Source organism: Salmo salar, chromosome ssa20 (genome assembly GCF_905237065.1).
Source record: "Salmo salar chromosome ssa20, Ssal_v3.1, whole genome shotgun sequence".
NCBI classification, from domain to species: domain Eukaryota; kingdom Metazoa; phylum Chordata; class Actinopteri; order Salmoniformes; family Salmonidae; genus Salmo; species Salmo salar.
In genome coordinates this window covers 2,644,098-2,655,449 of record NC_059461.1, presented here as the reverse complement: position 1 = coordinate 2,655,449, position 11,352 = coordinate 2,644,098, and positions in this window count along the sequence as shown.

Sequence of the window (11,352 nt, the reverse complement as noted above, 5' to 3'; positions counted from 1 at the left end):
GCAGCCAGACATATACACACATGCATACAAATAAACCCATATACCCTCACATAGGGACATGTCTACCCATATACCCTCACATAGGGACATGTCTACCCATATACACTCACATAGGGACATGTCTACCCATATACACTCACATAGGGACATGTCTACCCATATACACTCACATAGGGACATGTCTACCCATATACCCTCACATAGGGACATGTCTACCCATATAGGGATTGATAGAGTAGCCAACAGCTTCAGACATTTCAGTGGTCTGTTCAAGGTCTATTTGAAATCTCCCTCGACATCCCTACACAGACTATCAGCCTAGCAACCTGCTTTAGCATGCTCCTCTCTGTCGGAGTCAGTTATTCCCGCTCTCTCCCAGTCTACCTCCTCCCTCTTTCAGTTTCTCTTTCTACCCTATTCCCCACTTCCCTCCCTCTTTTTCTCCTCATCCCCACAGCATTTTTCTCTGTCGGTTTCTCCCTTCCTCCTCCCAAACCATTTTCTCTCTCTTCATCTTGCTCTCTCCTCTTTCCCCCTCCTTCCCCTTTCTCTCTCTCTCTGCCTTCCTTTCTCAATCTCCCTCCTCTTCTCTTTCCATCTTACCCCTGTCCGTCTCTCCCTTACCTATTCTTCCCCCTATCTCTCTATCTCTCTCCCTCTCCCCCTATCCCTCCCTCTCTTAAACAGTGTCCTGGTTCCTTCTTATCTCCAGTCTCCATGTAGTGACGCCAACCATGACCAAACACACCATGAACAAACACAGAAACGTACATTTCCTTGGCTGACTGCAGTCTTCTCTCTCTTTGTCTCTCTCTCACTCTCTTTATCTCCCCCTTCTCTCTATTGATCTCTCTCTCTCTCTCTCTTTCACTCTCTTTCTCCTTCTCTCTCTCCTTTCCTCTCCCTTCATCTCTCTTTCTCTCTTTCTCCCGCTGTCTCTGTCTCACAGTCAGCCTAAAGAAATCAAAACGAATGCCCTCAACTTGTCCTTGAATTTAATGATTGGTTGGTATCCTTCCCACCGTACCTGTTTCAGGAGTTGGATATCTACAAATGTAGGATCTTAATTTGACATATTATTGTCACAGAAAAATAATCCTGCAGAAACATAATGTTGCTTCTGGCAAAAGGTACCAACACATTTCTGCAGCATTGAAGGTCTCCAAGAACACGGTGGCCTCCATCATTCTTAACATCATGTTGCTTGATCAGTGGTGAAGCTATTAGCTGGCCAAAAGTAGGCTACATGAAAAGTCCAATACTGTTAATATATATATATATATATATTATATGCATTCGGAAAGTGTTCAGACCCCTTGCCTTTTCCACATTTTGTTACATTACATCCTTATTCTAAAATGGATTTAATTATTATTTCCCTCATCAATCTACACATAATAACCCATAACCACAAAGCAAAATAATTTTTGTAGAACATTTTTTGCAAATTTGAGCTTTACTGTACCTTATTTACATAAGTTTCCAGACCCTTTGCTATGAGACTCGAAATTGAGCTCAGGTGCATCCTATTTCCATTGACCATCCTTGAGATGATACTACAACCTGATAGGAGTCCACCTGCAGTAAATTCAACTGATTAGACATGATTTGGAAAGGCAACCACCTGTCAATATAAGGTGAGGTTAAAGAAATCGTCCGTAAGGCTCAGAGACAGGATTGTTTCGAGGCATAGATCTGGCAAAGTGTACCAAAATATTTCTGCATCATTGAAGGTCCACAAGAGCACAGTGGCCTCCATCATTCTTAAATGGAAGAAGTTTGGAACCAACAAGACTCTTCCTACAGATGGCCTCCTGGCCAAACTGAGCAATCGAGGGAAAAGGGCCTTGGTCAGGGAAGTGACCAAGAACCTGATAATCACTGCAGAGTTCCTCTGTGGAGATGTGAGAACCTTCCAGAAGGACAACCAGCACCCCACCAATCAGGCCTTATGGTAGAGTGGCCAGACGGAAGCCACTCTTCAGTAAAAGACACATGACAGACCGCTTGGAATTTGCCAAAAGGCACCTAAAGACGCTCAGACCATATGAAACAAGAATCTCTGGTCTGAACTCTTTGGCCTGAATGCCAAGTGTCATGTCTAGAGAAAACCTGGCACAATCTCTATGGTGAAGCATGGTGGTGGCAGCATCATGCTGTGGGGATGTTTTTCAGCAGCAGGGGCTGGGAGACTAGTCAGGATCGAGAGAATGCTTAACAGAGCAAAGTACAGAGAGATCCTTGATCAAAACCTGCTCCAGAGTGCTCAGGACCTCAGAATGAGGCAAAGGTTCACCTTCCAACAGGACAACGACCCTAAGCACACAGCCAAGACAACACAGGAGTGGCTTTGGGACAAGTCTCAGAATGTCCTTGAGTGGCCCAGCCAGAGCCCGGACTTGAACCCGATCAAACATCTCTGGAGAGACCTGAAAATAGCTGTGCAGCGCCGTTCCCCATCCAACCTGACAGAGCTTGAGAGGATCTGCAGAGAAGAATGGGAGAAACTCCCCAAATACAGGTGTGCCAAGCTTGTAGCGTTATACTCAAGGAGATTTGAGGCTGTAACCGCTGCCAAAGGTGCTTCAACAAGTTACTGAGTAAAGGATCTGAATACTTATGTAATTGTGATATTTCATTAATATTTTCTTTGCAAACATTTCTAAAAACCTGTTTTTGCTTTGTCATTTTGGGGTACCATGAACTCCTGAATGACATATGAATTTGACATTTCATAGATAGCTTATCCGCCATTGATTCATCAGAATTTTATCTATATCTCCATTACTGGGAAAAAGGTATGGAAAGAGGCAAGACTCCTCAGTTGAAAAAAACCCTACCACCACCACCCATTGTAGCCTGTGGAACACATAGGAAGAATTATTGACAAGTATCCGTCTCCATCGAGCCAATAGCAGATATTATGTGAGAATCATGTTTCCAGATGAATGGTGAAACAATGCAATCTGGTGCTGCAGAACCTGCTATCTGCAGTGGGGAGACACAGCAAATAAATGTCTGACTTCAGCACCTGTCAGCACCCAAGCCGATACCTTTTGAGTCTGTATCAAAACATAATCATGACACCCATGCATACATTATTGCTACCAGGCTTTCTATCATACCCAAACAACGTGAGCCCCGGGAATATAAATAACAAACACACATTTTGAACTAACTGTACTGGAAGTAATTCATTATTGAATCCGTGTGGAGACAGACTGGAGAATTCTCCTCTGGGTTTACACTGCCATCTAGAGGGGGACTGAGGTGTATGTCTGTGTGTGTGTGTGTGTGTGTGTGTGTGTGTGTGTGTGTGTGTGTGTGTGTGTGTGTGTGTGTGTGTGTGTGTGTGTGTGTGTGTGTGTGTGTGTGTGTGTGCACGCGCACCCGTGTGTATACTTGCCTGCGTCCATGTCTGAATGGAAGAAACAGATCCCTTTCAAAAGAAAGCAGGAGCAGTGGAATATCAGTACCCAATGATGTTGGCCATCCTGATTTGGTGGCTGGATGTTGTTCCTTCCAGGGGAATGTAGCCTGAACGATTGTTCCCGGTGCCATGGTGTGTCGGTCAGGGCCCAGGCTGCCTGGCCATCCCAGCGGTGCCCTGGTGGAGTGGAGTGTGCCCAGGGCTGCTACGGGCCCTTGCGTCTGGCAGCTGCATCGCCCTCCAGATGGTCCCCGGAATTATGAGTAGGTACAGTGAGTAGACACACACATACACAGAGAGAGAGAGAAACACACACACACAGCAGCCTTCCAGCTCACTGCCCCTGTCAAGGCAAGAAGCCATGCATGAAGTTTTATCAGCTTGTCAACACCAGCAGAGTGATTATCCCTCGGCGGTGGAGAGGCACTGCAGATAGATTTTTCTCATTTTTGGTATCTGGTAACAGCTCAACAGTTTCCGGCCTCCCCTGGCGTGCTGATGTCTCTCTCCTGTCTGTGGTGTGGTCCTCCCTGTCCCTGACACCTTTAAGACTACCTCGCTCCCTCTCTCCCCTGACATTTTGTCACCAGGCACAAGGAGTCTTTCTGTATTATTAACTAGTCCCCTTCCCACTCACAGGCAGATACACACACCTTCCTCTCTCTGCAGATGCTTTGAGTCAAGGTACAAGGAGTTTTTCTGTTTTGTAAACAACAGGCATGCTCTCCCTGATATACATGCACAAGTGTGCATGCACCCACACACTCAGCCCCACACACACAACCACCTCCCCTTGGCACCGGCTCTTCCAACCTGTTTTTGTGCCAGACTAATGGTTGTTGGTGTTTAATGCTGGCAAGGCTTAAGATGTCACAGGCTGGACACCTTCCCAGATAGCAGGAACCGGCAGCCATTTTATTTCCGTTCCCCCCTACATGTTTCTCCAGTCTGCATTTAGTTCTTGGTTGGGTGTGTTTGAGTTTGAGAAAACAGGTATAAGATTGCAGGAATTAGTTAAGAAGTCACTGATGCTGGTGCTTTGGCCACTCTCCTCTATGAACCTCTCCTCTCCTGTAGCTGAGACTCATAGAGAACGGCCGCCACACCACACAGCACAGCACCGACAGGAAAGGAAACTTTTAATTGGCTACACGAAGCACAGCTGTGTTTTGTTGTTCTCTGAAAAAAAAAAAAAATCTATTTGCCAGAAGTGCAGACTGCAGTAATACTGAGGCAACACCTGAAACTAATACCAAACAGAAAAATGTGTCCTAACTAGTCCCCTATACCCTTATAGTGAACTACTTGGTCCTGGTCAAAAGTAGTTCCCTATATAGGGAACAGAGTGCCGTTTGGAACTAAACCTATGGATTTAATGAAGCACATTCATATCGGAGCTATCAATCAGATTTTATCTGAAGCACAGTGGACCGTTTATCTGTAAACCAAGGGAGGAGTAGAATCCCTCCCTCCTCTAAATAGTATCAACATCATCGTCTGTTCGGAGATGGAACATCATAAATATGCTTATTCATTCAGTGTGACTCTGGTGTTGCAGAGGGTGGAATGTTGAACAGATTCCTGTTCCAATCAGTCAACTGTGGATACGTCTGAAATGGCAAACTATTCCCTATATAGTGCACTACTTTTGACCAGGCCCCATAGGGCTCTGTTCAAAAGTAGTGCACTATATAAGGGGTAGGGTAGGGTGCCATTTGCACCATTTTACAAATCATTATTCAGATGGGATTGGTTTTATTCACCCTCCCTCTGAGCTTTACTGTATAAACGTTTTACAGGGGGGTGCTGTGAGGCTTTTTGTTATTTTGTATTATGTATGCCGCCCCCTGGACAGTACTTGAACAGTCCCAGAGTCCCCCACAATAGGCTTATGACTGCAGACGGAGGAAGTGCTATTTTATTTTTCCTTTGCTTTTTCTCTGGCTCTCTGGGATTCACTTCACGGTCATAAAGAAAATGAAATCCACCTGAATGGGGCCTTTTGGGTAATTTGCATGCCAGTAGTGCTCTGAAATGAAATGAGATATGACACGCCAATTTAATTACGGCTTCAGGAGGGCTTCACAATTGTCTTCCGTTATAGAATAAATATTGAATAAAGGATTCTCTCCTGCTTTCCTTCTCTCTGCCTCTGTTCCTTCTCTCTCTCTGCCTCAATTCCTTCTCTGTCTCTCTGCCTCAATTCCTTCTCTCTCTCTGCCTCAATTCCTTCTCTCTCTCTGCCTCTGTTGCTCCTCTCTCTCTGCCTCAATTCCTTCTCTCTCTCTCTGCCTCCGTTCCTTCTCTCTCTCTGCCTCAATTCCTTCTCTCTCTCTGCCACTGTTCCTCCTCTCTCTCCATTTTTTTCTATATCTCTCAAAAACACTCTCTCGCCCTTCCTCTCAATATTGTCTTTCTCTCTACCCCTCCCTCCAAGCATGTTTTCTTTCCCTCTCTTCTTTCTCTCTCTCCTCTCTCCTCTCTCCACCCCCCCACCCCTCGTCTCCATCTCTCCACTTCACTTCCCAGTCAGTCCCTCCACTCAGTATTCAGTAAACACCAGGTGATGGTGATTGGTGATGCATATCGTGCTGTGGGGGGGCCAGCTCAGAGACCTGCTTTGAGAGGTCTCACATTCATGAGTTTCCACCCAGGTCCTGGCCAAGCTGAATGTGAGGTTACCACAAGTTAGTATGCATACCCACGCTCCCCACAATAATGACCTCTGAAAATACACACCATTTTGAAAGCAATAGGCTTTGGAAAATGTAAATGGGGACACTCGGGGCATGGGCACACCTTTACAGCAGAGGGGAGACAAACCAGTGGGGAGGAGGGCTGACAGTGTACGCGTGCGTGTGCACGCATGAATGTGTTTGAGAGACTTCACACACTGCCTCCCTTCATCCGCCAGCAGGCAGTGTGTGGACTCTGACCCCTCCGCTCCTCCGTTACCCCCGAGGGTCCATTGGGTCAGCCTCTTAGAAAACCTCACCTCTCTGAGAGTCTCTGTGAGAGCTTCCCCACTGAGAGGAATAGGCCTGCTTAGGAATTCACAGCCCATGTTTAACCACCACCGCAACTCAGAAAAAAAATGAAGGTGAAGAAGAAGAGGAAGAAGCATTATCTCAACAAAGTGTGGCATCATTGAGTCAAATGAACATCTGGTCGCCTCCACTCATAGTGCGTCGCTTGAAAGAGTTGTCAACATATTTATTATCCGCTTCTACTCACTTAAACGACTATTCTCAGAACCACACACACACACACACCCACACACACACACACACACACACACACACACACACACACACACACACACACACACACACACACACACACACACACACACACTACAGACAGGCCATTAGGGCACTTCCTCTCTGAACCCATTCTTTCATCCCGTTCTCTTTCAGGGTCCTCAAACTTCCATTTTCTAATGGCTCACTCATGTGAATCATTACAATATAGCCTTAAGAAAGGGTGACAGCGCTTGCCAGCTTGACGCATTGTTAACACCATGTCGCAGAGTGAGCGGACACAGAGCTTCATCCAAAATGGTGGGCTATTCCCTACAAAGTGCACTATGTTTGACCATGGCATGGGACAATGGTCAAAAGTAGCGCACTATGTAGGGAATAGGCTGCCATTTGGGATGCAGCCAGGACCTGCCAGAGGATTAATCCGCCTCACAACACAGAAGGTCAGGAGCCGTCGATGTCGCGCTGCAATTCTAATCAGATGCCTACCAACGCTGACAGTCAGTACAGGCAGGAAGGAGAAATTAATATTACACAAGTCTTCTATTTTCATTCCTCTTCTCTTTTTTTCTTGTCCAGTGAATGATTCATGTGTCATGAATACATTAACGGTGTAGCATAGCCGAAAGAGGAAGAATGGAAGATTGTACGAGTGAAAGGAAGACAGAGAGAGAGAGATTAGGCGAAAGATTTGAGGTGATTAGGCAGCGAGTCCAGGGGATCTCCCAAACAAGCTCTTTCGACAACAGCAATCTCTGATTCCATATTTCTGTCAATTTTCGAAGGCTTCTATTGAGATGCTGTGTTTTGATCAGTTTCCATCTCTGTGTGTGTGTGTGTGTGTGTGTGTGTGTGTGTGTGTGTGTGTGTGTGTGTGTGTGTGTGTGTGTGTGTGTGTGTGTGTGTGTGTGTGTGTGTGTGTGTGTGTGTGTGTGTGTGTGTGTGTGTGTGCAAGCCAATGGTTTACCGTAATGAGATGAACACCTCCCAGCACTAACCCTTAGCCGTGATTGAAGGCATCAGAAGGACTGGAAAAAAAGTATGACAGATTTCATTTTTTCAATCTAATTGGACTGCATGGAGTTGGTATGTGTTGCCAGGCGAATTCCATGCCTTGCATGTTAACATACAGTATATGCAGGCCTACTTCTCTTACAGGGAGGCATGGGTCCTTCATAGCAGTAGCAGTTTCTGATACACAATGAACATGGTGCTGTGCATTCAATCAAACATGGACTGGTGATGCCAATAGCATACAGTAGGCTATATACCAACCTCTCTGTGACCCATGAGCTCTCTAACGCTTAAAAAAGCTAGAATACACTGTAAGACTGTTGACGCTAATAGCATACAGGATGAACCAGCCTCTCTGACTCCATATTCCCACTAATTAAAGAAAGAAGGTGGCTTCTCTCTCTGGAGGCGACAGCTGACTTCAGGTCTCATGGTCTGAGAGAAGGTTACTGACTTAACCGTTTGAGGACACTGTGCTATCGTTCTGCCATTCATTTCCGCTTCGCCGGCTCCTTATAGAGCGCAAACGATTATTAAAAGGGCAAATATGATTCTGAGACCTGACAAAGTAAACCTTTCAATGTGAAAAGAGTTGTAAAAGACGTGGGAAGATGTCTCCTCAGTTATGTAGCTATGACTATACAATTTGACTTATCTTTTGTGGTTTGGCCTTGGCGGTCACTTCCCGTGGAATGGAATGGAAGGGAAAAAACAACCTTGAATCATTTGAATGTGAATGGAGTTTAGATTCATCTTTTCAGTTATCATTCCCAACAGAGCTGGAAAAATGGGGAGGAAGGGAGTGGGGATTTTCGAGTCCATAAACTGGAGCAAATTAAAACCTCCAGGCAGCAATGACTGCATAGAGACATACTCAACCTTGATAAATATTTCATTTTTCCATTCAGAGGTAGCCTACTGTACAGCTGGACTTGATTCATGGTGTACTAAATCTACCTTTAAGTGGAGCACAGAGATGTAGTCCAGAATAAGTACTGTACATATGTAGGATATTCATTTGATCCAGTTTTCGACAGCAGGAAAAGAATCCTGCAGCAACAGGAAATGTGAATTATTATGTGGATTATAATTCATGGACATTTGTATAAGGAAAAATCAAGTCTGAAAATTCAAAGTGGAAATGACAAACTTCAGAAGCCTTTTTAAACCTCAAATACACTACAAGTTTAACATTTCCTGCATTGCAGGAAAGTACTCCTGCAACAGGGTGATCAAATTAAGATCCTACATCTGTAGTTTAGTGATGTCGCCGGAGGGTAGGGCTGCCGTCTTATCGGCTCTCAGCCAATCATGCTATTTTGTTAGTTTTTCGCGTTGTTCGTAACTTGTTTTGTACATAATGTTGCTGCTACCATCTCTTATGACCGAAAAGAGCTTCAGGACATCAGAACTGGGATTATTCAACTCAAATTGAATGAGGAGTTCTTCGTCAATGAATCGGACACAAGGGATATACAGCAGACACCCAACCAGGCCCCGATCCCCGTGATTTGCTGGAGAAGGAAACTGAGATTTCGAGGCAAAAGATCAGGGTGTCTTGCGAGGATCAGGCGATGAGTGGCTAATCGGCCCTTGCCTTCCATTCTGCTAGCTAATGTTCTGGAAAATAAATGGGATGAACTGAAAGCATGTATATCCTACCAACGGGACATTAAAAATGTTAGTATTTTGTTTCACCGAGTCGTGGCTTAACAATGACATTAAGAACATACACTCTATCGGCAAGACAGAACAGCAATCTCTGGTAAGACATGGGGCGGGGGCCTATGAATTTAAGTAAACAACAGCTAGTGCATGATATCTAAGGAAGTATCAAGGTTTTGCTCGCCTGAGGTAGAGTATCTCATGATAAGCTGTAGACCACACTATCTATTTTTCGTAGCTGTCTACATTCCACCACAGAGCGAGGTTGGCACTAAATGAGCTGTATTCTGCCATAAGCAAACAGGAAAACGCTCATCCAGAGGTGGCACTCCTAGTGGCTGGTGACTTTAATGCAGGGAAACTTAAATCAGTTTTATCGAATTTCTATCAGCATGTTAAATGTGCAACCAGAGGGAAACAAATTCTAGACCACCTTTACTTCACAAACAGAGACATGTACAAAGCTCTCCCTCGCTCTCCATTTGGCAAATCTGACCATAACTCTATCCTCCTGATTCCTGCTTTCAAGCAAAAATGTAAGCAGGAAGCACCAGTGACTCGGTCTATAAACAAGTGTTCAGATGAAGCAGATGCTAAACTACAGGACTGTTTTGCTAGCACAGACTGGAATATGTTCCGGAATTCTTCCGATGGCATTGAGGAGTACACCACATCAGTCACTGGCTTTATCAATAAGTGCATCGAGGACGTCGTCCCCACTGTGACTGTACGTACATACCCCAACAAGAAGCCATGTATTACAGGCAACATTCGTACTGAGCTAAAGAGTAGAGCTGCGCTTTCAAGGAGCGGGACTCTAACCCGGAAGCTTATAAGAAATCCCGCTATGCCCTACAATGAACCATCAAACAGGCAAAGTGTCAATACAGGACCAAGATCGAATCGTACTACACCGGCTCCGATGAACGTCCAATGTGGCAGGGCTTACAAACCATTACAGACTACAAAGGGAAGCACAGCCGAGAGCTTCCCAGTGACACGAGCCTACCAGACGAGCTAAATAACTTCAATGCTCGCTTCGAGGCAAGTAACACTGAAACATGCAGGAGAGCATTATCTGTTCCGGATGATGTCAACATTCACAAGGCCACTGGGCCAGACGGATTACCAGGGCGTGTACTCCGAGCATGCGCTGACCAACTGGCAAGTGTCTTCAATGACATTTTCAACCTCTCTCTGTCTGAGTCTGTAATACCAACATGTTTCAAGCAGACCACCATAGTCCCTGTGCCCAAGAACACTAAGGTAACCTGCCTAAATGACTAATGACCCATAGCACTCATGTATGTAGCCATGAAATACTTTGAAAGGCTGGTCATGGCTCACATCAACACCATTATCCCACAAACCCTAGACCCACTACAATTTGCATACCGCACTAACACATCCACAGATGATGCAATCTCTATTGCACTCCACACTGCCCTTTCCCACCTGGACAAAAGGAACACCTATGTGAGAATGCTATTCATTGACTACAACCCTGGGACTAGACACCTTCCTCTGCAACTGGATCCAAGACTTCCTGACGGACCGCCCCCAGGTGGTAAGGGTAGGTAACAACACATCCGCCATGCTAATCCTCAACACGGGGACCCCTCAGGGGTGCGTGCTCAGTCCCCTCCTGTACTCCATGTTCACTCATGACTGCATGGCTAGGCACAACTCCAACACCATCATTAAGTTTGCCGATGACACAACAGTGGTAGGCCTGATCACTGACAATGATGAGACAGCCATTAGGGAGAAGGTCAGAGACCTGAACGTGTGGTGCAAGGACAACAACCTCTCCCTCAATGTGATCAAGACTAAGGATATGATTGTGGACTACAGGAAAAGAAGGAGTGAGCACGCCCCCATTCACATCGACAGAGCTGTAGTGGAGCAGATTGAGAGCGTCAGGTTCCTTGGCGTCCGTATCACCAACAAACTAACATGGTCCAAGCATACCAAGACAGTTGT